This window comes from Ambystoma mexicanum, chromosome 11, assembly GCF_040938575.1.
Source record: "Ambystoma mexicanum isolate Mex_15411 chromosome 11, UKY_AmexF1_1, whole genome shotgun sequence".
Lineage (NCBI taxonomy): Eukaryota > Metazoa > Chordata > Amphibia > Caudata > Ambystomatidae > Ambystoma > Ambystoma mexicanum.
This window is the reverse complement of record NC_090934.1, coordinates 319,765,779-319,793,654: the sequence shown is the minus strand read 5'-3', so window position 1 is coordinate 319,793,654 and position 27,876 is coordinate 319,765,779.

Sequence of the window (27,876 nt, the reverse complement as noted above, 5' to 3'; positions counted from 1 at the left end):
TAAGGAGGCCCATAGACAACTAATGGACAAGAATTGCTATGCCAAACTACAGGTAGATCCTTCACAAGCCATGAGTGTTCAACTATCCAATCTTTTACAAACTTGGAAGGGGAGAGACTTACTAGATGAAGACATATGTACATTTTTACATCCCAAGTTTCCTATCATTCCGACAATCTACTTTCTGCCCAAAGTCCATAAGAGCCTGTCTAAACCCCCAGGCAGACCAATAGTTAGAGTATGTGGGGCATTGTTGGAAAATCTCTCACGTTTCGTTGATGAAACCTTGATTACTTTTGTCACCACTTTACCTTCCTATTTGAGAGACACTAAAGATTTCTTGAGTAGGATCGAGAGTATACCATCGGAAACCTCTTTTCTCTTGACAACATTAGATGTATTCTCCCTTTATACATCAATTAGACACTCTGATGGACTTAAAACATGTGAGCACTTCTTGTACACTAGGTCCATGAATTACCTGCAACACAGCCTAATGATACTAGAGATGATTAAACTCTGTTTAACCAATAACTGTTTTCTCTTTGACAAAGAGTTCTTTATCCAGCTCCAAGGCACTGCTATGGGCACTACGTTTTCCCCCTCATATGCGAAGCTGACAATGGGCTGGTGGGAGAAGTTTGTTGTTTGGCATCCTAGTAATACCAAATATACAGACAAAATAGCACTGTGGCTACGCTACATTGATGATTTGTTTGTGATATGGGATGGTACTGATCAGGAATGGTTGGACTTTGTGTGTATTCCCTATGGAGAATTTGTTCACATTCGAAGAAATTGCTCCAACATTGACGTCTTTGATAGCGAATGTGCCTTGATGGCCCACAGATTTAAAAACAGTGGGTATCCAATCAAAGTACTGGAAAGAGCATTTTTAAAAGAAAGGGACATGAACCGCTCCCTACTTTTGGTTTCCAATTCTGTCCAAGCTAAGACCACGGACAATACGGACACACGTCTAATTTTGACCTATGGCAGTGGTGCACAGAACATTTGCCAGGTGATACAGAAACACTGGCATGTTCTCCAGTTAGATGAACATCTTGGTGAACTACTGGCATCCAAAGCAAACATCACCTTCCGTAGATCGTCCTCTTTTAAAGATACCCTTGTACCAAGTTTCATGAGTCCTCTTCATGATCAATTGGGAGCCAGTTGGATGAATATCGAAAGGACAGGCTTCCAAAAATGTTCTAAATGTAAAGCATGTACTTACGCTGTTAATACCAATTGCTATTGTAGAAAAGAACATTAAGATTCTATTTAGGATCACTTGTGAAACTGAATTTGTGGTATACGTTTTAAACTGTCCATGTAATAAGTGGTATGTCGGCAACACCAAAGGCAAACTGAAACTGAGGGTGCTACAGCACATTAGGGCTATTAAGAATGCCGATCCGACCCACCCTCTGGTCCTCCATTTTAAGAACAAACATGGGGGTAAATTAGAGGGTTTCACCTTTTTTGGAATTCTTGCAGTCAATAAACCACTAAGAGGGGGTAACCGTGAACTTACACTAAGACAATTGGAAACCAAATGTATTTTAGACCTTGAAACGAAAAAACCCAGGGGTCACAACCTCGATGAGGAGTTATATGCCATCCTGGGTAACTGAGGCCTTTTTCAGACTCTTTCTTAGGACTATTTGTAATGAACTTTTATGCATCTTACTGTGGTCTACTAATAATTATTCCTTTCTAGGTATAGATTGGGTTAAATGTAGTCTTTGCCGTTCCTTGAAACATGAAATGAATTTTTTAACTATATTGGAGTATTGTATGTATGAATATTTTATTCCATGATTTTTGAATTATTTCGCGTAGACTTATATACATTTTTGGTTTGGATTGTTTTCTCTGCAGATAGAGTGGTGTTTTTCTCTTTTTTAAATACTGTTTAAAAATGGGTAGCTATATAGGTTTAGGTACTTATTTTAAGCACCCTCTCAACTCAGAGATTTCTGGACTTGTTTTTATATGTCTAACTGCTAAAATTCGAGATCAATGTAAATGGGTGTAACAAATAGTAATTTTTAAATACATTAGAAACTTACAGTATTTTTAATTTACAATTTGATGCATGAATATGGGCAAATATTTATTCAATATGACTTATAGGCAAAAACATTTCTTTTCAGAAATATGGATACGTAATGCGCTTTGCACTTCAGATCAATGCAACATTTGCACGCACTTAGCACTTTACTAAAAGAGGGAAGGTTTCTCCTCTTCCCCCTTTTTAAAAAAAATTAAAAGCAAGCAGTCCATGCATGTACTGATAGCTCCCATAGATAAACAAATAAGCAGAGATTCTGATTTAATAAAATTAGGATATTTGTATCTATATACAAACATCTGTCTATTGAGCATCATACTTATGGATTACATGCATGGACGGAGAGCACTATGCACTGTATTTCTTGCTGTTTTACAAATACAAACTCTTTCAGTGTTAAAATGCATTTTGCACCAACTTCTGTATTTTCCTTCTTTTGCGTATTTGCACAGCCTAACTAAACAGACAATATTATTATCATGCCTTTTTTTGCATTACCCATTCTCGTTGGATAACATATATTACTCTAGCATCACACTTCCAATGACCACACATAGAGCGCAGCAACATGATGCTCGAGCGGGTGGTTAACATTATTAATTATTAACATTATGCTAAGGCTGCTTTGTTTTATTTCCATAATAAAAGCATCAAATAGCAGGTAGACACTCTCTACACACAATCAGAGAGTTGTCAAGGCTTTAAAACTGTTGTCCATCATCTAAGTTGTTTGTAACCTACGTGATCAAGATGGCATCTTTGATGTCCTGGGTGTTAGTGTTAGCAGTGCACGGTGGCGCGAGTTATGGTTGCTTATCTTAACTATCATAACTGCTGAATTTCAGGTGTTTTTCGTTTTACTTTGAACCATAACGTCCCTTTAACTAAGTTTTTTCACTGAATTTCATAGGTTTTTAGTAGCGCAACTTAACCATAACGTCCCTTTAACAAAGTTTTTTCACTGAATTTCATAGGTTTTTAGTAGCAAAACTTAACCATAATATCCCTGACTTCATATACATATAACATAGAACATACTAACCCCCTCGTAGTGATTTTCACGTCCGCGGACTACCGCCATGTCCGCGGACATATCGAAAATCTGAGCGTGGTGAATGTAAATTTAAATAGTGTGCCCCATTTCCCCTTTGAAGTTGGCTCTGAAAAGAGCCGTTTTTTTTTTTTTTTTACAGATGCTTGACAGACACCTGTTATTTTGTATTTGTTTCTTGTTTTTTTTTCTTACTTTACTCCTAAAATCTTCACATAACCTTCTCCAAAGCAACCCTTACATTCTAAAATAGAAAGGCATTTCCCATAAAAGATAAAGAGATGCCATCTTCTTTAAAATTAACAGCATTACTAGCATCAATATTCTCATTATTACAGAAGAACATACCAGCTCTAAGCATGAAGGCACACATGCCTCGGTTGATGACACACCTAGCAATGTTTTGCTGAGGACAAAAAACTGAACTATTGTCCCATATTGCCCTAGGTAGTAATCCGGAAAAAATTACTTTCGCATTTGGAAGGATCTTCATTACGGCTTGAACCAAGCGTTCCAAATCAGCCAACAAAGTAGGGGCACTGACGTTGCCCAAATGGAAAGCCCCATAGTGCAAAACTACCACATGCGGACTGTTCATTGTGGCCATTTCCTCACACACTTGTACAATTCCCTGTACAGTGCAATCAGGCGCAGTGCTCCACACCACCTCCACTCCTTTCACATCAAAGTTCTTTGCAACATGCCTGCATTGAGCGTACTGTTGTAAACCACGCACAAACATATCTCCAAGCACCAACACCCTGACTTTCTCTACTTCTGCCATTTTCACCACACACAGTCTCTTTCAACACAAATCCACAACCTCGACATCTGATTGGCTGATCCGTACAGTCTTCTTTCCATGTTGGATTTCCCGGATGTAGCATGCCCTGTCCACGAACAGCCGCGATGTCCGCGGACGGCGTCCACTTTACTTTCTGTGCCATACCCTCATTGCATACAGCTAAGCAATCACACAATACGAATAACGTCCTCAGAACACCCCCATTTTGTGAATTTTCGAACATTTCAGGACAATTATCATTATTCAACATATTAACATTAAAAATATTATACTTTCATCTTGTACTCTGCACACAATGCTATGTTTCTCCATTAGTAGCTCAGTATACTAGATAGAACCACATAATACAATGCTATTTATATCAATACATCGTTCAAAGCAATAATAACGGTATGATATTTATTGCAATATCCTTGACACTTTTTTTGCAACATTATAATAAAAATCCCTACTACACAAATTCCATGAAAAGTACATACACATGTGATGTCATCAGTGATTTAATCAATGACATTTGCGATGTCATCTTTGATGTCCTGGGTGTTAGTTTTAGCAGTGCACGGTGGTGGCGCGAGTTATTTTTCATAGCTTAAAATAACTTGCGATTTTCAGGGGTCTTTCGGCTGTACTTAGAACCATAACGTCCCTTAAACAAACTTTTTTTAATATCACGCAAACAATATACAAACATGGCGTGCAAAAACCAACTTCTCACAGACGGCTTTACACAGAATGTTGCAAAGTAAGAATTTATGCTCGTTCACAGTGAAGGTCAGCTGCTTCCGTTTTTTTCTCGGGCCCCGGAGAGGCTCACGAAGCGGACTACAAGGTTGTATTGTGTTTTGACCTTGACAGACAGAGATTGTGATGAAAGACTTCTCTTGAAGGAGTGTTGCTAAAACGTAAGAGAAGATAAGGATGAAATTTCTGAAACAAAACCACTTTTATATATTATATCACTATGCGAAAGTTCGTTTGCACACGCGGAGTCGTATTTTGGGACTGCACTACTCGTAGACAATGGAAATTGCAATTGTACTGTAAGTAACCCTTTAGATTATTTTATACCAAATATAATTACAATAGCGTAGCATTAAAGACCGCTCAAGTTGAACTTGTTCGTTCAAAGAGGCATAATGTTTTCTACCGCGCACTATCACCGCCGAATTGATCCCCTGTCGTTTAGAGGGCTCTGAAAAAGGCAGACGACACAGGGTGGGTTAATAGAAAAAATGTAACCGGTCTATAGGCGGTCAAGCGCTCTACTCGCTGTGCCACTTCACTGTAGCCTGTCAAGTGGCACATCGAGTACAACGCTCGCTTTGACATCCGTGCACAGCTTGCTAACGCAAGTTCGAATCCGGCAAGGCTAAACTCAGCCTTTTATCCTTCCGTGGTCGATAAATGAGCACCACACACCGTGGGTAATAATAAGCACCGCTTAGATACCTCACGGTTCTTATCGCTATTTGAATGGGAAAATATTATTATTTTATTATTAACATACTCCGTTGCACTATCTTCGATAGCAAATAGTTTCACGCCCTAATAAATAAAATGATGATTTTTAATGAAGATCGGCTGGTGAGACTAATTTATGTTTTTTAACACTGGTATGTGGCCCCATTTTGCCTATATCACGATTTACAGACTCCAGCGGATGGGATCTTCAACTGCCAGGTGCAGGTCCAAATATGCAACTTCATGACCCTCACCATTTTATGGGACAATCGCCAAGGACCAATATGCCCTTACGCAGTACTAGCGGCTACAAACAACATACCAACCAATAGGGTGGTCTAATGGCTCGTTGTTGGAGCAACCTTCCGATTATCAGAGCGACCATTTACTGCTTTTATCATAAACCAACAGCCTCTCTACCGCAAAGGAACAACGCGTGGCTCCAAATAAACTTTTGCTGATCGACAGCAGAGACAATAGCAAATCGCTGAATATTCACTAAACATTTCATGTGAAATAAATGTACTTTACCAAATGTACAATCCTGCTGTTTACTTTTAAACCACAGTTTCATATTCCGAATTGTGGCGCACTGAGTTGTAGGCTGATCTAACACCCTCTGTACCGCAAAGGAACACCGCGTGCCTCAACATGAACTTTTGCGGATCGACAACAAAGACAAATGCAAATTGCTGAATATTCTCTAAACATTTGATGTCAAATAAATGTACTTTACAGAATGTACAATCTTGCTGTTTGCTTTTAAATCACTGTTTCATATTCCGAATTGTGGAGCGATGTGTTGTGACATAATATGTGTTGTCTTCCGGGTTCTGTGTAAAGTCACTCAGTACTGGAGAGGACTGGGCGCATTTGATGACGCACCCTGTAAAGTCACGGAGAGAGGCGGGGAATATGAATGCTTTGATAATATCAGGCTTAGGGGCGGGAGATATGATTTAGTGCCGCAAAAGCAAGTCAGCCAGGTCAATAGCGCCAGTCATAGGATTATCACATAATGTCGGCGCACACTAGCCGGATTTATCGTTTCTTTAGTGGACAAAAAGTCGGTTGACGCCCATAGGAAAGTGTACTATTAGCAGACAAAAGGAGTGGTCTTAAAACACTTTCACCCTGACAAAGAACAATGCAAACAACGTTCTCAGAACACCCCCATTTTGTATAATTGCAACCATTTCGGGACACTTCAAGTGTTCTTAGAACACATTCAACTAGACAGATTACAATACGGACAGCGTCCTGAGGACACCCCCAGTTTGTGTATTTACCAACAATTAAGTACACCGCGAGTGTTGATAGCTCATTTTTACCTTCCTTGCGAACAAAAATGACACATACTCCGTCCTCTAAACACCCCACCATTTAGTTTATTTACAAAATGTCAGAACAGCTGTGTTCTCCGCGGACAAATCGAACACAACAAAAACATCTAGCACATAAAAAAACAAAACATTGAACCTATCTCAGACTCCCCCACCCTCCCCAAACACTCTTACACACCAACACACGGCACTAAATACAATTTTTTATCCACGTTTCACCGCGCTGTACGCGGTCGACGGCGAATAGAGAGGGCGGGCGCCACAGAAAATCTGAGGCGCATCACGCACCACGCTGCCCAATCAGCGAACACGTTGCATGTCCGCGGACATGACGCAAGGCCATGGGCCAATTGGGGTGCTGTCCGCGGAGCGAACAGGGAAGTCCGTCCGCGAAGCGAACACAGATATCACTAATTCTTTTGCCTTACGTTTTTGTCATTTTTTAAAAAAACTACTGGACGGATTTACACCAAATTTGCAAAAGCACGCTTTCGGGACCAGGCCGCTGATACTGCCGCAAATTTGGTGTAAATCCGTCCAGCAGTTCGGGCTGTAGCCGTGCGCAAAGTTTTTTCCCATTCAGTCTATGGGAAAAAAAAAGGTTTTGGGACCCCCCTATAACTTTTCCACCCCTGGACGAATCCTCACCAAACTTTGCAAAAAATTTCAGAGTGGGCCATATACTTTTATTGCAAAGTTTGGTGAGGATACGTCCAGGGGGAGTGAAGTTATAAGCCACCCAACCACCCAAAAAGTGCTCTTCCTATGGAAACACCAACTTAACCATAACTACATGGACGCTAACGCGTCCATGTAATATACATATATATATATATATCATATGGGCAGTAGCCTGGTAATAGTTATTTTAAAATATATTGCCAGTTACTGCAGTTACTGTAAGATTTGAATAACTGTTCATGAACTGTACATATACATGTAAATAGGTTAACAAGTTAAGTACATAGGCAAACCATGTTTTGTAACAACAGGTTTATTTGGGGGTGTATGTAAATGTCCAGTTGCTTTTTATTTTACTTTCTAGACATAATCCCGTGTTTTGATTATCTGAAGTGTCTGTATTATTAATGTGAATTGTGTATGCAATCACAAAACCCTTGAATTTCAAGGAAAAAACTTTAGTTGCTGGGATGCAAATGTGAGCAATACATTGTAACAAAATCCTTGAAAATCAATGAAAAAACTTTAGTTGCAGGGACGTTTAGGTGAGATCTTAATGGAACAAAACCCCTGAAATTCAGCTAAAGCCACCTTAACTTTGCACCCCCTGTTGCGCAGCCTATTACCACAATGATGACATCACAGATCACATCACTGATGAAATCACTAATTGCATGTTGTATGAGAACACTGATGACTTTACAGATTACATCACTGATGCCATCGCTGGTGACAACACTAATTACATTGTACACAACTGATTACATCAATAATGGAAATAGACATGTTAATGTTAAAGGATATTTGTACCGCGCACTGTCGCCACCGGAGTGGTCCCCTGGCGCTCTGGCAGCTCTGAAAAAAGGAGAGGGGAGGTTGAGTTAGTGGGAATGAGTGGGAAAAGGGCAAGAAAGCAGTGATGTGTTGTGGCAGCCTCAGCCCGGTGGGTCCGTTGGCTGGGCTTTGGGTGTTTTACGGTCAGTAGTTGTTGTGTTCTGTTGTGCAATTCTATGAGGACTTTGTTTTATTGTTGCAGTGCGGTGAAGTTTGTGCAGATTGCTGCATTTAAGGCTTGTGGTTGTGTTTGGCTAGAGTGTGAGAGGTGTATGCAGACGGATGAAATTGTTAGTGGATTGGTTAGTTGGCAACATTCACTATTGCATCAACATAACTTCATTTGTAATTTAGATCATAAGTCCTGAGTATACGTAGAGGTCACTTAGGCAGAGTCAGGAAATATATTGTCACCTCGTTGTCTACAAGCTCTTCAAATTCCAATATCATCACTACTAACTCAACTGCCTGGTCAAAAAAGTGTGCTGATTTATTAGTGCAACTTAACCATAACGTCCCTTTAAGAAAGTTTTATCACTGAATTTCATAGATTTTTAATAGTGCAACTTAACAGTAACGTCCCTTTAACAATGTTTTTCACTGAATTTCATAGATTTTTATTAGTGCAGCTTAACCATAACATCCCCTTAATAAAGGCTGTTCACTGAATGTGTATAGGTTTTTATTAGAACTTAATGATAACGTCACTTTAACAAAATGTTTTCACTGAATAACATAGGTTTTTCCCAGTGCAACCTAATTTACCAGCAACTTCATAAGGTCTCTTCACAAACTTTGCTCTTAAAAATCATTCTCCCAGCCAGATATCAGCCATTGTGTCTGCAGACAGTATTGCTAGTCCGCGGACGTATCTGGGCAAGAAAGCAGTGATGTGCTGTGGTAGCCTCAGCCCGGTGGGTCCGTTGGCTGGGCTTTTGGTGTTTTACGGTCAGTAGTTGTCGTGTTCTGTTGTGCAATTCTATGAGGACTTTGTTTTATTGTTGCAGTGCGGTGAAGTTTGTGCAGTTTGCTGCATTTAAGGCTTGTGGTTGTGTTTGGCTAGAGTGTGAGAGCTGTATGCAGACGGATAAAATTGTTAGTGGATTGGTTAGTTGGCAACATTCACTATTGCATCAACATAACATCATTTGTAATTTAGATCATAAGTCCTGAGTATACATAGAGGTCACTTAGGCAGAGTCAGGAAATATATTGTCACCTCTTTGTCTACAAGCTCTTCAAATTCCAATATCATCACTATTAACTCAACTGCCTGGTCAAAAAAGTGTGCTGATTTATTAGTGCAACTTAACCATAACGTCCCTTTAAGAAAGTTTTATCACTGAATTTCATAGATTTTTATTAGTGCAACTTAACAGTAAAGTCCCTTTAACAATGTTTTTCACTGAATTTCATAGATTATTATTAGTGCAGCTTAACCATAACATCCCCTTAATAAAGGCTTTTCACTGAATGTGTATAGGTTTTTATTAGAACTTAATGAATGATAACGTCACTTTAACAAAATGTTTTCACTGAATAACATAGGTTTTTCCCAGTGCAGCCTAATTTACCAGCAACTTCATAAGGTCTCTTCACAAACTTTGCACTTAAAAATCATTCTCCCAGCCAGATATCAGCCATTGTGTCTGCAGACAGTATTGCTAGTCCGCGGACGTATCTGGGTACATGTGGCATCAATACAACCCAAAATCACAGGGGGACACAATATTCTTTTGTTTGTTTTAGTAGAAAAAGTATATGAAGAGCAACCATACATGCAATGAATACAAACATGTTTTACATCCCTTATAACTTTGGAAATTTAAATACTGTTTTTAAAATGATAACACAATATTTTGAATTGTACCATATATTGAAGGACCTTCTATAAACAATTCACTTCAACATCTGACAGGCACCGAAGCACCGGTTTTGTTGCAGTGAGAAAATAATGTCAGAACTTTAGTAACTAAACGTACCTTTTTATATAATTTATAAACTTGCAGGGTGTAATTGTAATACGTGTGTAAACATATTATATAACTAAATATAAGCATTGTATAGTGTTATAGAAATGGCAAGCACTATGGAATGGCTAGAGGTATACTTCCCTAAAGAAGATATAACGGAAGAAGAACCCACTAATGGGACATTATTGTATATGTTTTACACATAATACAAATCTGTTACCTATTAAACTCAATGTATGTCATATCACTCATACTTCACAATCAAGAAGAAGAAGAAGAAGATGAAGAAGAGGAAATCAATCATGAAGGCAAACAAAGAAAAAACTTTGAAAATGGATTTGACAATATTGAAAATCATAAGAACAATTTATGTGCAGATATGAATCAAATTACAAATCAAATGTCTGAACTATGTACATATTTCAACAATTATGTGATAAGAAATATTGATTTTCATTGCCAGAACTGTACATTTGATCCTTTCATTACATACAACAATATTCACATCCCACTTGCTTTTTCTATTTGTTGCCAGAACAACTTCGATCTTTTCCACACGTGTCTCTTTGAAATTCATGAAAAAATAAACATTGTTTGTGGGAAAAGTTTCATTATACTTTTGTGGCAAACTGCAAAGATACACCAGCAGCATACCCCAAACTTTTACCTCCACAATGTACTATAGTAATATCTGAATGTTTGAAATTCACCATATCTACACACATACATAATAATTTACTCCACATAGCATACCACTCCTAATTTTTCCAAAAGCCAAGATTATGTGAGATACCAAGCTGCTCTGCATTTATCTGCAGCAAATTAACCCTTAAATTGATACTAATTCATTGAACTCTATTCTTAACCAATTCAAACACGAAATGATACACTTGCCGCCATATCCTACTCTGCACTTCAATTCCTCCTCCACAAAGAGGGGGTCTGATTGGATGAGCCTGCATACGTCCACAGACATCCACACTGTCTGCGATCTCTACGGGCCTCTTTCAAGGCAAGACATGGGAAAAGTATCTTGATGACACATGCGTATATCTATTGATATATGGGTACAAGGCAACCCTTTTCCATTTTTTCCCTTATCTCTGTAATATTCCCTGATTGGCTACATTCACAAACCTATCCACCAATCACATCCAAACCCCCTACATCTAGCCCCCTCACATTAGTTCAATAGTTTAGATGTATCTTCAACTATGAGAGTGTGTTTGTGCTGTGATTCAGAGCCTGCTCTATTACAACCTACTGTACAAACTTTTACAGATTTCTATTTCCAGGATTTACATGACCTACATTCCGAAATCTAAATCTAAGAAAACATACTACAGGTGTTTTTTCATTTTCAAAAGTTATATTCTATACCACCTTTTTTATAATATGACTTTAAGAATGACTGGTTTTCTGTGCTGCAAAACATGCTTCACTGCAGGATTTATTGCAATAATTAATGAGTGCTTTTAAAAGTACTCCTGCTTGCAAAGTGACTGCTACATGTGCTACTACTTATACCAGTGCACAGTTCCATAATCAAAAATGCCTCAATGATCAAGTTAGAGTACAATAAAGAAGGACATTGTTTGTCAAACTATAGCATACCTTATTATACTGCATTATGCAAACTTGCTTTTATTTTCACTTCAACTATGACTGGTTTTCCATACTGCAGAACATTCTTCACTGCAGCACGCATCCCATAAGTTCATTAGTGCTTTTAAAAGTACTTCTGCCAGTAAATTGAGACTTTATTTGCTACTATTTACACCAGTGCACCATTCCAAAATTCAAAATACCTCAATCATCAAGCTAGAGTACAGCAAAGACATATTTTCTTGTCCTGCCTTCTGTCAAAACTATTAAATACTTTCATACAACACTGTTTTATACAACCTTGCCTTTACCTTCACTTCAATTACAACAGGTTTTGTATGCTGCAAAACATGCTTAAATGCAGCACCTATCCCAGTGTTTCATTAGTGATTTTAAAAGTACTTCTGCTTGCATAGTCATTGCTGCATGTGCAAAATAATATAGCATTTAACAATTACATATTTAAACATACCTCGGTATGGTAGAGTACAAATAAATGATATATTTTTAAAAAAATCACTTGCCATTTGTCAAAACTATAACACACGTTCATATTACAATACATTATATAACCTTCCCTTTAACTTCACTTCAAATGCAACTGGTATTCTGTGCTACAAAACAAGCTCATTGCAGCAGCCATCACGATAGTTTAATAGTGTTTTTATTATTATTTCTGCTTTCATAGTGAGTGTCATGTCCTACTACTTACAGCAGTGCACAATGTTCAGAGCTGCCAACAATCTTCCTTTTACAATTCCAGAAAAACAAAGATCACCAAAGAGTGTAACCCAAGAAAGCAAACTCTTCCATTTCTACAAAGCAAGTATATGAATGTGGCATATACGTCATTACAATTTTAATAACATAACTATACAGTGTATTATCCTAAGCTATATGCTGCTAATATACTATATGATATGTCCCACTTCTTCTTTCAATTGCTGCAATCACACTCAATTCTATTATAGCACACCACTCCTCCTCATCCTGTAGTTATTTTTATTTTTTTATTTTATTGTGGATTTGTAGGCCACTTATACATCAAGTAAATTGTGTTTCAAAGTTTATAACACCACCACTCTGCAACCCATAAAACTACAAACATGTTATCACACAAACCCAACATCTATAAATACTTTATTTATTTATTTTATTTTACATTTATAGCAGTGCACCAAGCCTTCAGGCATCAGGGCGCAAGTTACAGCAAGTGCAAGGTGAACAATCTTAGAATGCAAGAATAATCAAAACAGGTTATGCAGTACAATTGGATGGTGAAGACCATGGACTTGCACAGCCACAACTCATGATAGGGGGATAAATGCAATATGCAGGTAGTTGGGCAAATCAGGTAAAAGCAAAATGTCACAGCCACACCTCATAGTATGGGAGGCTAAATGTGGTATGCAAGTAGTCGAGCAAATCAGTTAATAGCAAAACTGGCAGTCACACCTCATGGTACGGGGGGCTAAATGCAGTATGCAGGTAGTTAGGCAAATCAGGTAAGAGCAAAACTGGCACAGCCACACCTCATAGTACAGGGGCTAATTGCAGTATGCATGAAGTATGCCAAATCAGGTTAGAGCAAAACTGGCATAGCCACACCGCATGGTACGGTGGGCTAAATGAAGTATGCAGGTGGTCAGGCAAATCATGTAAGAGCAGAACTGGCACAGCCACACCTCACGGTACAAGGGGCTAAATGCAGTCTGGCCAATGAGGCTAAGGCCAACACTGGTGGCAGTACAAGATAGAGGTGTACTGTCCCTGTTTGATATGGCCCTACACTTCGCAAGAATATAGGAGCAACCAAGAAGAATAAAAGCCTGCCTGTTACCATGCAAACAAACGGATGAGTGGCTCCCAAACTAAGTATAAAAATTGTGTGTTTCATCACAAAGCTGGCATAAATACATTTAATTGGAAAATGTCATTTGGGCTTACTAAAACAAATGATGCATGGCATTTATACCAGAGACATATTACTGCTACCAATCCTAATAAGATTTGCGGCATTACTGAATAAACATGGTCTCTCCATGTAAGGAATCTCTATTGTGATCCCTTTCTAGACATTTTGACCCTGGATTTGCTAACTATGTTGTATGAAGACCATGGGGTGAAAATTGTCATTCTCAAGAGAAATTCTCCCTATTGGGCTAAATAGTTGCATGCCTTGTTTGAAAACATCATCCACAGTGGTATCATACCTGATAGCTGACACAATTGCATACTAATTCCAGTTAACAAGAAAGGGGGACATACTGAGCCCAAATATTTTTGGCTCCTGTCGATGCTGGATACCAGTAGTCAAATGTTTGCATCAATATTACTCCAGCTGCTTACTAAATGGGCCGAGGGAAAGCAACTACACAGGCCCCAGCAGCTTGGATTTAGAAAAGCTTGCTCTAGCACTCAAGCCATGTGGTCTGTACAGTTGGTAGCTGCAGAAGTGAAAAGTGGGGTGGATGGATCATTATATGCTTGTTTTATCGACTACACTGCTGCATTTGACTGTGTATCTAGGCCCTTATTGTGGGCTGAACAGGTAAGATGGGTTATTGACAAACATCTGCTCTACTTTATCAGATTACTTTGCACAGAAACCACAGTCACAGTGAGGTTATCCCAGGACAGAACCATCACAGCCCCCATGCCAAACAACAGGAGACTCAAACAGTGCTGCATTCTCAAACCCCTTTTGTATAACCTATATGTGGCAGACATGGGCATGGAGATGAGTAAAGGATGCACGTTTTGCCTCAAGCTTCGGTAGTGTTCCTACTTCCTGGGTTTCCTACACTGATGATATGGTCCTGTTGGATTGTACACCAGTGGGACTCCAGCACTCTATTGATATGCTGGTCTGGTATGCTAACCAGAATTATTTAAAAATAAACCAAAGCAAAACTAAAATCTTGCAACTTAATGGTAAGGCCCATCAATCATTGACTTATAAGTGGCATCTGTGTCTAGTAAGGCTGAAGACTGTTGATAACCTGCTGTACCTGGGTCTAGCACTCTGTAGTGTTCCTAATCCTCCTCTCAGTTATAGGACCCGTATGTCTCTCAAGGTCATTCAAAGGTGGCAGGTCGTTAGAAGCTTAGTAAATAGGTCTGGTAGCAATTCAATTGAGGGCCTGTGAGAGATATACATTAAATCCATTGTCCCTTGTAAACTGTACGGGCTATAAACACTTCCTGAGAAATATGTGAGCTGGTTGGACATATTAGAGGGAAGAATATTGAGATATTTATTAGCCTTAGCTGGGACGGCGTCAGTTGCAGCAATTAGATTGGAATTGGGAGTTACTTCATTGATTACAATGTGCAAAATGGCACAATGTACATTCTTTGTGAAGATACTGCAAACAGGTCAGACATTGGGCTCAGCGAGGATATTATCCCAATTTGTTCAGCATTCATAATTAAGGCCAGAAAATGCTGCAGATATGGATTTGACTAAGACGGTCCAATCTCATCTAGAGGTCATTGGACCAAAAATAGATGAAACTGAGAATCCTGGTTATTTTTTGCAGCAATTGAAATTTAAGTTGTTAAATTGTGATGGTTAGGTCTATAAATATCCCAGCTTCAAAAAGATGCTTTGCTGAATACATTCTCTGAGGTTTCAGACTTCAAAAGCCCTGAAGTTGTTTGAGCAATTCTGGACACAACCATTGCAGTGTTTTATATTACACTTGCACCTCAATATCTTCACAGTTTATGACCACACTGGCGCACGGGCAAATATCCCCTGGGTCCTAAGACTTTGTCACCACTGCAACATCGAAATAGAAACTAGTAGGCAATTATTAACTAGCTGCACCGCCATGCATGACTATTAAGTAAACAGTTATACACACTGTTGTACTACTGTGACAAGTATATCTCCGGATCAATTTTGGGCTGTCATAGTATCAGCAGAATCCCTGGTTATTGTGGCTGCTGCATTACATGTGCAGGAAATGGCACTTCCGAAATTACTTACCAATGGATAGGATGATCCTGCTTTTGTATCATGAATATAATTGAACATTGACATTTTTTATATGAAAGGATAGAAAATCTAGCTGTATTGAACAACATATAGTATGCCCATGGCCATTACCCACATTGTAGCACACATTCAACCCAAACTAAACATCTTGTGCCCATAGCCAGCATAGCCAGTGGGCATATTGTTCCAAGTGTATCTGGTCACCGGTCATGGCCACAACAGTGTGTATTGTTATTACTACTATTACTATAGCCATATTCGACAACAGACCTGCAGCAATTTTAACACACAATAACACATATATTTATACTTGTTTTCTTTACCTCACCCTCCACAGACAGTTTTTCATCCTCAAAACAACCAGAAAGGCACATAAATATTAATTACATTCACTAGTTTCATTACATAAGTATAAAACCCAAATTAAGTCTCAATCGATGTCGGCAGACCCATGGTGATGCCCATATTGGACCCAGGCATGAAAAATAGCCACAAACTCGGCGACAATGCCACAGCCTTCCTACACACAATAATGCATACATTGTGTAATGTTTTCTCTCCCAACCTCGCTACACACTCTTTGATCCTCAAAATAACTAGAAATGTGTTTTTCGGAGCCATGCTGTATGCATACAATGAGCACAATTCGTGATTCCAACATGGCATTAATTTGAAAGGTTTTCACACACTTAAAGTGTTTAATTCACAAATCTACGACCCCAGACTATGTCTACAAATTGTTCACTTTGTACATAAATATCTTTGAAAAGAAGGAAACATACTCTGGTGTGTTTTTATTTTTAGTTTGTTCAAGTTATGACAACACTGGATACTGTTGAATATATTTGAAAGCAAACAACTGTTCCAATTGCTACATTGAATAAACCCTAATCTACTTTGAGGTTGAATTTTAATATCACTCTGCGGTTTAGGCACACAGTTAATTGTTTTCCAATCCAGCTGTGTTTGAGATAGATTGTTCTTGGCGATTTAGTTATTCTGTTGCTTGTTGACACATCGGCAGTGTCATGCTACACACTTCTAGTTTGTCTGTGCAGCTGATGTGGACTATGGGTTGTAGCTCTTTTTGAGCATTGTTTCATTTAATTTCTTACAATTTGCAAGGGTTGGCATTAAGAAAATGCATTTTTGATATTGTTGGATTAATTGCTCCATTATCTCATGGGCAGATGTGTTTTGTCCACAGAGCTAATTTATTAATCTACTTCTTTAGGACTTCCTGCTTTCTTAGATGAATGCAGGAAACATTATATTGGAAACCATGCTGACTTCAACTACTAGGAGGACTTTCATTTTCCATACAATTCTGACACCTTCACTTGAAGCTTCTGCTGACAACTTGTCATATTGTAATGGGTTTTCGTGTTCTACTGGGAGCAGAAGTTGTCACTGTAAAGTTACACCTCCTATGTTGTAAGCAGCTAGACTTGTGGGGGGCTGTTACAACAGCAGAGAGTACATTTTTTGTCTTCTAAACATTTCTGATTGTTTTAATTAAGAAGGTTTTGCCAGACCCAGCTTTATTACTTACATACAAGATCGGAGGTATGAAGAACTCAAGGTATTACTTTCATGTTTTATGCCATGTTCAATTTCTTCAGTGGCTTCTAGGTAAATGGTGAGCTGTTGATCATTTAACTGTGATTTGAGCACAGACAAATCTTCTTTAGATTATTTTGATTGATGCATGTTGTTTTCTATCTCATGCATTGCTATGTCTGCTTTATTTTGAATGAGTGGTTCTCTAAGTGGTTCTTGGCTTCTGTAAGAGATAGTTGACACCCTTCAGGAGTGTCTTCATCTAGTCTTGTTTCCATTTCTTCTTCTTGCTGGTGTTCATTGTCTAACATGTATTTGTAATGTATAAACTTGTCATATGGTATATTGCTTCAATGTGTCACAGGTTTCCCCCCTTCTCACCTGTCTGTGTTGCCTGATGTCCACTTTAGGCGGAGTCTTCTTTCATATGGTCCAGGACTTAAATAAGCCTGCTCGGCCATCCTTGGCTTCCAGATTACGTTCAGCTTCAATGTCCAGGATCAAAGGAAAACTCTGGGAATTTTCAGGAAGGAGTAGGGGGGCACGCGGAAGCGACGCAGGGATTCCGGGAAGATTGGATAAGAAGAAAGAAGTTGGGAGAAGGGAATCCAGGGGCCAGGGAATAGCAAGTAGCACAAGAGAAAGTACGGAGCACACATCCGATCACAGCTAGTAGCAGCGTTGAGATGCGCGGGGCCGCGGAGGTGTGGTTTCTTTATAGCGGATGCTGCATAGAACGTGAAGACTGGTGAGCAGCGTTCTGAGCTTGCCGCCATGTTGGTAGTATTATGCAGTGTAAGGCCCGACGTGTCAGGTACCAGGAGGAACAGAAGGGGCAAGTTTGATGGTTCATGACACAATGTACCTTGAATGCAGCTAAAATTGTGTCATGGTCATCTATCAATTTGTCCTCTTTTTCCAAGGTTTGAATTATTGCATCAGGGCCATGTAATAAACCTCTCTGTACTCTGCAGCTTTAAATGATAATTTGTCATGGTTAATTTGACTTGGCTTTAGAAGTCTTACTAGACTTCCTTCACAATGTAATACTGAGTATTTGCAAGTTGGCTCATTTGGCAAAACATTATTTTCGTAGGCATAGCATTGTGCTATATACCGTACAGAAACATGTTTTCCAAAGCGATACTTTGTTTTGATGGTGTCAATGAAATTATCTTTTAAGATCTCATGACTGTTGGAATCTTTGGTGGCAATAGACATGATTTCTTGGTAGGATTTAAGTACTTTTTTTCACGATGAACCTGGACCAAGGTTGAGCCCACAGAATGTTCTCCGATTTCCCATACAAGGCTATACCTGCTAAACGATCTGCAGCATTGTAAGACCCGCATTTTCTATGGGACAGTATTTTTATACCAAAGCTTTACAAATGTTGTAAAAGGGTTTTGTCAGATGATATGTCATCCCATAGAAACAGTGCTGGTGCATCTGCATGCTGTGCTCGCGGGTGCCGCTCTCGCCAAAACTCGTAGTTTGCCAGTCCGGGAACTACGGTACCAGCAAGCTTACCGGTACCGTAGTTCCTGGACCAGCAAACTTATAATGAGGCCCAATGTGTTTCTAAACATTTTTCTCATATACTCATTGGAGTCCCTTTGGCTTGACACATTTGATATGTTTCTAATGCATCTTCCATGGTGTATCGGGAATGTAGTGGGTGAATTGTATAATGGTCAGGAATGTTCTCCATAGTGATAGGATCAACACATGCAAATAGACCAGTTTGTGGTAAATCTACATATATTTGTGCTGTTTCTTTTCTATGCTTATATCTTTGTAGTATTCATTAGTTTAGGTCTTCTTTAATTTTGTTTTAAGTGTACTCGTTTTTGACAATGTGTTTTGTCTTCTGTTGGTACATCATTAATAAGTACAATCAAAGATTGTTGTACTGATCATCCTACTCCTAGTTTTTACACCTTTTAATTAAGGTCTAATGGAAAAATGCACATTTTCCACAAATACCATTGAGGAATTCTGATGGAGGCAATTTTGACAGTTGTGGGTTGCAGACAGATTATATTGAAATGGGTGTACTGGTTGAAACTGATACTCTCATATAGATTTAAATTGTTGGAGAGCATTTGGAAGTGGAAATATTTTAAGGTATTAATGGTAGTTCGAGATGGCATTTGGTTATCATCGTGCTTAGAATTGCAGTAGGTGCAAACTTTTAATGGGTCAATTATGTTGCATTTATGTTCCGCTGTTAGATATAAGACTAATTGGAACCATTGTGATTCATCATTGTCTTCTATTGTGTAGGACATAGCTACTATTGTTGTACCTTTCTTATAGAAAAATTTGCAACAGACAATACTTTGTCTGGAACTTCAGCAGACATATGATCAAAGTTCACTATTCATTTTTTGAATGTGTTTGTAAGGAAGTTAGTGTTAGAACGTTGTTTAATGTTTTGTAAGTTAACATTTTTTCTAATTCTATTTCAATTCTAAAATGTTTATTTGTATGTGTTGTATTTGTCTGAGGAATTCTTTGGCTGTTCCATTTAGAAGATTGTGATTGAGTTTTTGTGGTTCCAAGAGCAGGAAATGTAGCACTGTACATTCTATGCACAAGGTGCTAGCATTGTAGGATGGTGTGTTGCTAAAAAATGTATACGATGGACAGTGTTTTTACAAGCAGTTCCTTTAATGAAGGCTAATACATGTCATCGTAGTCCAGAGAATGCACACTGGGCAGTAGTCCATGTTTTATAAACTTTTGATTCTACTTTTGGCTTTTATTTCAACATTGGAATTGAGGAATTGTCATAAACATTTGAACGACTGTTGGTGCACATTGCATATTGTGCTGCATGTGCATGTGTACACTGGATGACTTGTGTGAACATAATGAACATTTGTTTGAAAGTTTGTTGGGGACAATTTTTCTATTAACCACTTAACTGCTAAGGAATCTGGTCCCAATGGGCATTCCCATGCATGCAGGATGAGCATACTTATCCTTATCACTTAAGGCTTTACGGTTTCTTTTGCCATAATGGTTTATGTTACTGTTTCACAGTCACTTCCATTCGTTTCTATGGCACTTTGTTGTTATTTATATGCTTTTTCATTGAAATATGTTTCTGTGCTAATGGTGTGAAACTATTCACCTGCACAGAAGTTAGAAAAGTAATCTATGTTCACAATGCACATGTTTAGAAGTGGTTTTTGTAGTTGTTTAATTAATTTAATTAATGGTTTCATTCTTTTTAAAACAAATATAAATAATTGTCTTTTTAGTTTGAATGCACTGTCAATTAGAGCTTCAAGTATCAGTTTTCTTTGCTCACTTTTAAGTTAGGAAAGTGACTTTTAAAATCTTATGAGATTGCTAAGAACTCTGCGCTGGAATTCTTTTTGGAATTTTTTTTTTAATGTTTTACTCTGGCTACTTTGACATTATTAGATATAGTTTGAGGTTAATTTTCTGTTTTCATTGTTTTACTACATACTTGGTTACTTTTTATTTTGATAGAGGCGCAATAGTTTTGCAAGTGGTGACAGTTGCTGTACATTGCAAGAGCACAATTACTTGTTCGCTTGCATTTACATTTTCTATTAATTGTTTTTGTGGGTGGTGGGTAAATGACATTCCCTTCTTTTTGTCATCTTGATCTTTCTTTATTTACCACAGAGATGAGTTTTAGTAGGGATTATTTTCTATTTGTTAGAAAAATGAAAGTGTGTACTGTAATATTGAAGAAGGGTTCCTTGGGTTTTATTGTAGAGTGTTATGACAGTTTTTCTGAAGTGCTACCAAATTCGTCAAAACCATTCAAATGAGGCAGTACAAGACTCCACTGTTAGTATAAGGCTGTACCACCTGAGTACATGGTAGCATAGACAGAGCAGCCATGCTTATCCTAGGAGGTAGAGAGGGCTGTAGAATCAGTTCAAATTAAATTGTAATACAAATGGCCAAAGAAACACTGAAACACTATGTATGTAAAAATAAAGGATTTATTTAAATACAGGTAGGCCCAGATAAATCTAGGGGCACATAAGTGCTAACACATTATATGAAATCACAATTATAAAAACACAACACTATACTTGAAGGTACACAGACCAAAGTATAAACCTTATTTGGAACAACTAACAGTGGTTCCAGGGAAGTCAAACATTTTCATACACATTCAGTATAGGTCACACCTATTCTTAGGGAGTAAAAACCAATGGTTATGTTCACAATTACATTTAGTAATGCAAGGTGAGTAGACCCTACCAGTTGTACAGTGACTCTCAGTACAAATCACATAATCAGTCAACTGGACAATATACTTTTTGTGGATAGTGGAACACATATTTCAAGTACAGTAAAAACCTAGAACTACTTTTTGTGATAACACACATTTATACTAGGTGAGTAAAACCTAACGATGTAATATTTCATTACAGGTGCTTTTGAGATAAGTGAAACACAGTTTGAGATGGGCAGTAACTCTGGTAACCTATTTTTGGATGGCACAAAGCTAACTCAAGGTAAGTGAAACCCATATACTTTGTATATCTCACAAGGAGTCCAGGTTAGATCTCTCCCACCTATACAAGTGACTGATGTAGGATTTATAAGGGACAGTTAGAACCACAGACTCTGGGACAGATAACACAGGGAAAGTAAACCCTAATGGTACACTTTACTTAATGTTTCAAAGTTATTCTAGGTAGGCAACAACCTAATACAGACTTATTCTGGACAGGCTAACAGCAAGTCAGGGAAAGCTAGACCCAGTTGGGGGACACTCATACAATTATCCTAACAGGACTAGTAGTTGAATGATGAAGGTTGCTGTGGAAGTAATATGAGGCAGAGAGATGAATAGGTGATAGGAGGTGTGATAGAAGAGATGTGTAGAGTGAGAGGCTGTAGATCTATGAGGTGTTGGATCAATTATATGGATTTTTATTGGAAAGTGTTTTTTAGAAGAAGTATGTGTAGTTGATGGCGTTGTGTCATAAAGTATTTGTAGTGGTATTGGTTGTAGAGTGATGTTATTATAGGATACGGAGGAAAGCTGTGCTGTATTGGAAAAGGGTTGCTGCAATGGAAATAGGAAGTGGGAAATATCATAGATTGTAGAATGAATGGATAGTTTAGAATAATATGCAGTGTAGTTATGTTATTATTATTTCTTTCATCAGTAGGTTTGTTTGGTAATCTTTTTCCTGTAAATGTAAATGAAAGATTGTTGGCACTGTTTTAAATAGTGGGACATGGCATTCACTGTGGAAGCAGAAGTAATTTTGAAAGCACCATTGAACTATGGCGATGGATGATGCAGTGAAGCACATTTTGCAGCAAAAAACACTTGCAGTTGAAGTGAAGTTAAAGGCAAGGTTATATAATACAGTGTACTATGAAGGTCTGCTGTAGTTTTGGCAGAAGATAGGTATTTGTTTTTCTTTAATATGTCATTAATTGTTGTACCGTAGGTACATAATTTAAGTATTTTTAATTATGAAATTGTTCTCTAGTATAAGTAGTAGGACATGGCATTCACTATGTAAGCAGAAGTAATTTTGAAGGCATTGGACTAGTGCGATGGCTGATGCAGTGAAGCACATTTTGAAGCATAGAACACCACTTGTAGATGAAGTGAAGGTAACTGCAAGGTTGTAAAATATAGAGTACTATGAAGGTCTTCTATACTTTTGATGGAAGGCTGGGCATTTTTTTTAAACAAGAATTACTTATTTGTTGTGCTGTAGGTTCATATTTGAGGTACTTTTAAGTATGTAATTGCATATTTGTCAACATCATCTATTCCAATCCGCACATGCTTTGCAATGCTTTTGTTTGTGCTGCATTGTGGATGCTGTAGTCCAAGGTTTCTACTGGGAAATACAGAACTATAAGATCCAGACGGTAAATGAAATAAACAGGATGGAAACGCACTTACAGATTTGAATGGTTCATGTTGGCAACTGTGGAGTTGTGAAGAGGTATAAGTAGTAGCACATGTAAGCCACAATGCATGCATGCAAAATACTTTTAAAAGCGTTCCCACTGCATAATTTAAAACACTACCGGCCACTAGCTGGGGCACTAGTCCTGACCTTAAGCCATGTCCAGCCCCCTCCCACCTCATTGTAGCTGTAAAAATCAATTATTTTCTATGAATCCAATTCTGTGTAACACTATTTTTTAATAGATTTGTTCCCATAAACAGAGTTATCTTGGCAATGTACTACAAATGCCTGCGGTTATCTGGAAGCACCCATCACCTACGTATAACCGTGGTTATCCATAAAAACAGCAGAAAAATAATTCTTCTGTAGCCTACCAGGCACTCACCAAGAGTCCCCTCCCTTTGGCATGCTTCGCTCAATCCCCCTCAACTCTTTTTCCCCTCCCTAGCCCTCTCCCATTCCCCCACAACACTCATGTTTTTGTGTGCTGCACTCAAATTCCTGATCAGGTTTTCTTTAATAACCCGTTTTTCTTTCTTGTGCCCCTACCCAGATGTAGAGAAGCACTTTCTATGGCATCGCCCTTTTCACACCTGCCTTCACAGGCCAAAGGGCCAAAACATGACATAACTAATTGGCCTTCTAGGAGCACAATGATGAGGATGTGAACAACAACCTGAACAATTTGCTTTATATCAGATTTATTTAGGCAAAGCCATAAAAACGCTTACAAATGCATGTCAAATTGCAATACATCATCGTAAGATCAATCATGGTGTGTCCTGTTAAATATAGAGCAAAGAAAACACCTCAAGGAAGCAGCAGATAATGCCAATCAATGGTAGATTCCAAAAGTGCACTCATGCTAATAAAATATTGCATCTCACTTCAGAATAAAGTGCACACGTGCTCATTAAATCATATATCTAAATGATCAATTAATCACTATTGGGCAATGTGGACAAATAAATTCAATCACAATAATAAGTCAATTCATTGAATTCATTTTCTAAATACAATTGTCCCTCGGGTGACTGTCTGCATTTCCTCTCCCAGGCTTGGGCATGGTGGGCAGCAGGGTTAATGGAGATTGACACACAGTTCATTATGTCTAATACATACCAGCCTTCAGTAAGTTTGCACATGCTATGACTGACACTACCCCATTCCTCCATGCCTCTCTGAGGTTTCTTTGGAGCCTTTGGCCATGGCCACTGTACATGTTTCACCAATAGGTTTTATTGGGGCCCATTAGCCATGGCTTTGGGCATAGAGACACATTACCCCTTTCCTAGGAGATGTGATCACTGCAGTTAATTTTTTGTAATTGTAATTGTTTATTTAAACAGTGCTTATACACAGGTGGAGTGCTTCGTGCATCAAAGTGCTTCAAGGTGGGAAGGGAACAAGGGAATACAGTAGTTATTCTTTGGCCTTGTATTTTCCGAACAATCTAATCAGAAAAACTTCATACTAGACTGGACAGTATTTCTCCTAGAGCAAGTGTATGAAGTGTTACAGTTTCGACCCAGCAAAGGGGGTGGGAAGAAAAAGGTGGGGGTGCATATTATGCACATTTTAAACTCTATCCCTATTCCACTGGGATTCCCCCAATATTCCCTTGATAATGGCAACAAATTACTCATACAGATGCCTGCAGAATTTCCCTGGTATTCCACCAGTAATGCTCGAAAATACAAAACCACTCATCAAGTGCCCTTCTGCTCTTTTCATGGTCCCTCGCACAATAACCTTGTCCTCCATTGCCCTCACCTGTCCATTACCCGCTGTGCTCTAGCACCTTGAAGTGTCTCTTGTGCTAGATCGGATTACCAATAAAGATCTCAGAACAAATAACCAGACAGACTCAAAGAAAATGGCAAAATCCTACTTTATTTTCAGTTCAATAAAGCAGGGAAAACTGGCATACATCAGACGGATGCTTTCACTCTCACACACAAGCTTGAGTATACAGGGGTTTTATAGCCCAATACGTGTCATCTATGATGTCATCCTACGTGGCAAACTGTAAAACCCATTGAAGGGAGGGATTGGATAGGGGAACATATGTACATATGGCATTCATCCGGATTAGTACATCATTAGCCGCATCAAACTACCTGTAAATACGTATAACACTGATTATAGCTGAGCAAATGGCAGCGGATTAGTCTATGCAACATTTTATAGCAGGTTACCCCATAGACACTCTGATTGGTTGGCATTCGCACCCAACCTAGGACCTTGAGCTCGGTTAGCTGCACATGCGCGAAGCAAACACAGGTGCATGAGTCACATCAGATTACTCCCCACTTTTCCAATTAGTCCATCATCTCTCATCAGTCTGGCCATAAGACAAAGTTTCCTGTCTGTAGCTGACCTTGTAGCCTTTTCTCTGTTCTGGGATATTTAAGGGAGTGTAAGCACCACACTATCTTCTTCCAAAGCTTAATGAATAGCCCTTGTTTTCAACTTCTGAATCATGTGTGAAGAGACTGCACATTTTTCCATTTTGACCTCTTATTTACTGCTATTTGATTTAATTATAGTGAGTGTTCTTGCTCCTCTTGGCCTCTAAAGATTTGCTCACTCCATCTTGTATAGACATTATTCACTTTCAATTGTCCAATACGTGTCTCTGGCAGATGTTTTCTTCTTCTTTAATCTAAGATACATGTGTCTAACGTGCATTGCTTATCCGTCCACCGCCCCTTGTGCCTTGCAATTATTCCTTCAAATAGCATCCTTGATCCAGGCCAACATAGACTCCTCTTTATTTTGCACACAAAACTGTTTCTCCAACATCTCCTGATTCTGCAACCCTGCTCTGTCTCTGAGGTAGTTGTTCCTATTAAGGCTCACCTCGCCATGTTACATTTTTCTCTTTAGCAAGCTTCTATATATCCCATTTGTCTTGCATTACTGTGTATTTATACTTATTGGTCAGCAAATTACTTTGTGTTCTTTGCATATATGATTACTTTATCATTTCATATATATTTCTCTTGTTACTTCAGTTACATTTCGCCCAGTGCTCAATGATGTCCAATGGTGTGTGCTAAGCTAAGCAAGATCTTTGGAGTCCTCTTTTTTCTGAGGGCTGTGTGGCAGAGGACAAAGCATGAGTAACAACAAAAATGCCACGGCACAGCTACCCTTCCTGCCACGCAGAGGGTATCAAATTTCCAACGACAGAACACTTATGTAACTGTCATATCTAATTTAGATATGGGAACCACACAATTTCTATAAAAAAATATATACATATTTTAATACCATGAGAGTGAAAAAAGTCTCACCACAATATACAACAACAATTAAAACATAATCAATCTCAGTCAAATAATGAGAGCAAAACAAAAAAGAAGAAAAACCTCCTCCTAATGTCAGGGTTCAATTTTGACAGCAACAAGTGTGAGTTTAGTACTACAGCGTGAAAACCATTGCAAGTACCTGTCAATAGTAAACTTGCTTTGACATTGATGTTATTGTCATTATTGTTGATTCAAAAAAGCTGTTGAAACATAGATTGCGTGTCGACCATTCGATGTGTTTCTAGGTCCAATGATTATAAAAAACACCTGCTTGGATAAATCAGTTGGTTAATACTAAAAATAACGGTAAGAACAATCTTTCGAATGAGGAGATGCAGGCCCTTAAAAATCTAGAAGAAAACACATTGTTCACAATAAAACCAGTTGACAAAGGGGGTGGTGTGGTCCAGTGGGGTACCGACTTATATAAAGCAGAAGTCGAGAAACAACTTAGCAACCGTCTGTTTTATAAACCCTTAACAGGGAATCCTACAGCCAGAATACTTGAAGAAATTGTTAGCCTTATGACACATGCTTTAGAACACGGCTGGATTGATGAGGATGAAAATTCATATTTAATACATCATGATCCCATCAGCCCAGTGTTTCATTGCCTTCCCAAAATGCATAACACATGACGATACCACCAGAACGCACTATTGTAGCCACTATAGGGTCTGTTTAACAAACCTTTAGAACACAGAATCTGTGTTTGCAGACAACTTTCTGAGAACTTTTGTAAGAAAAATGCGCTCCTTTGTTCAGGACACTACTAGTATGATTAAGATTCTCGACACCTTGGAAATGAGTCCATCAGATCTTCTTGTCACATTGGATGTAGAAGCACTATATACTAGTATTGCACAAATGAAGTGCATTAAGTTATTGCTTCTGTCAGGGTTCCATTTTCTCCATCATGAGATGGTCTGAATGTGCATCATGAAGGCAAACCTTGGCAAAAACGCCTCCTGCCATTGCTGTAATTAGGTCCAGGACATACACAGGAGTTTATGCTCATATGGAATATCAACATAGGCCTTTATTGATTTTGATGAGAAATCGTTCTCTCTCTACAGCCGGCAGAGGTTGAGCGACCTCTTCCCCCTCTGGTGTTAATTCATTTTTGAAAATCCATCAATATTGAGGTCACTTTGAGGAAGTACCCATGTTGGAACATGTATTACTACAATGGAACATACTCTGCACCAATTCTTAGGCAACTGAATGTAA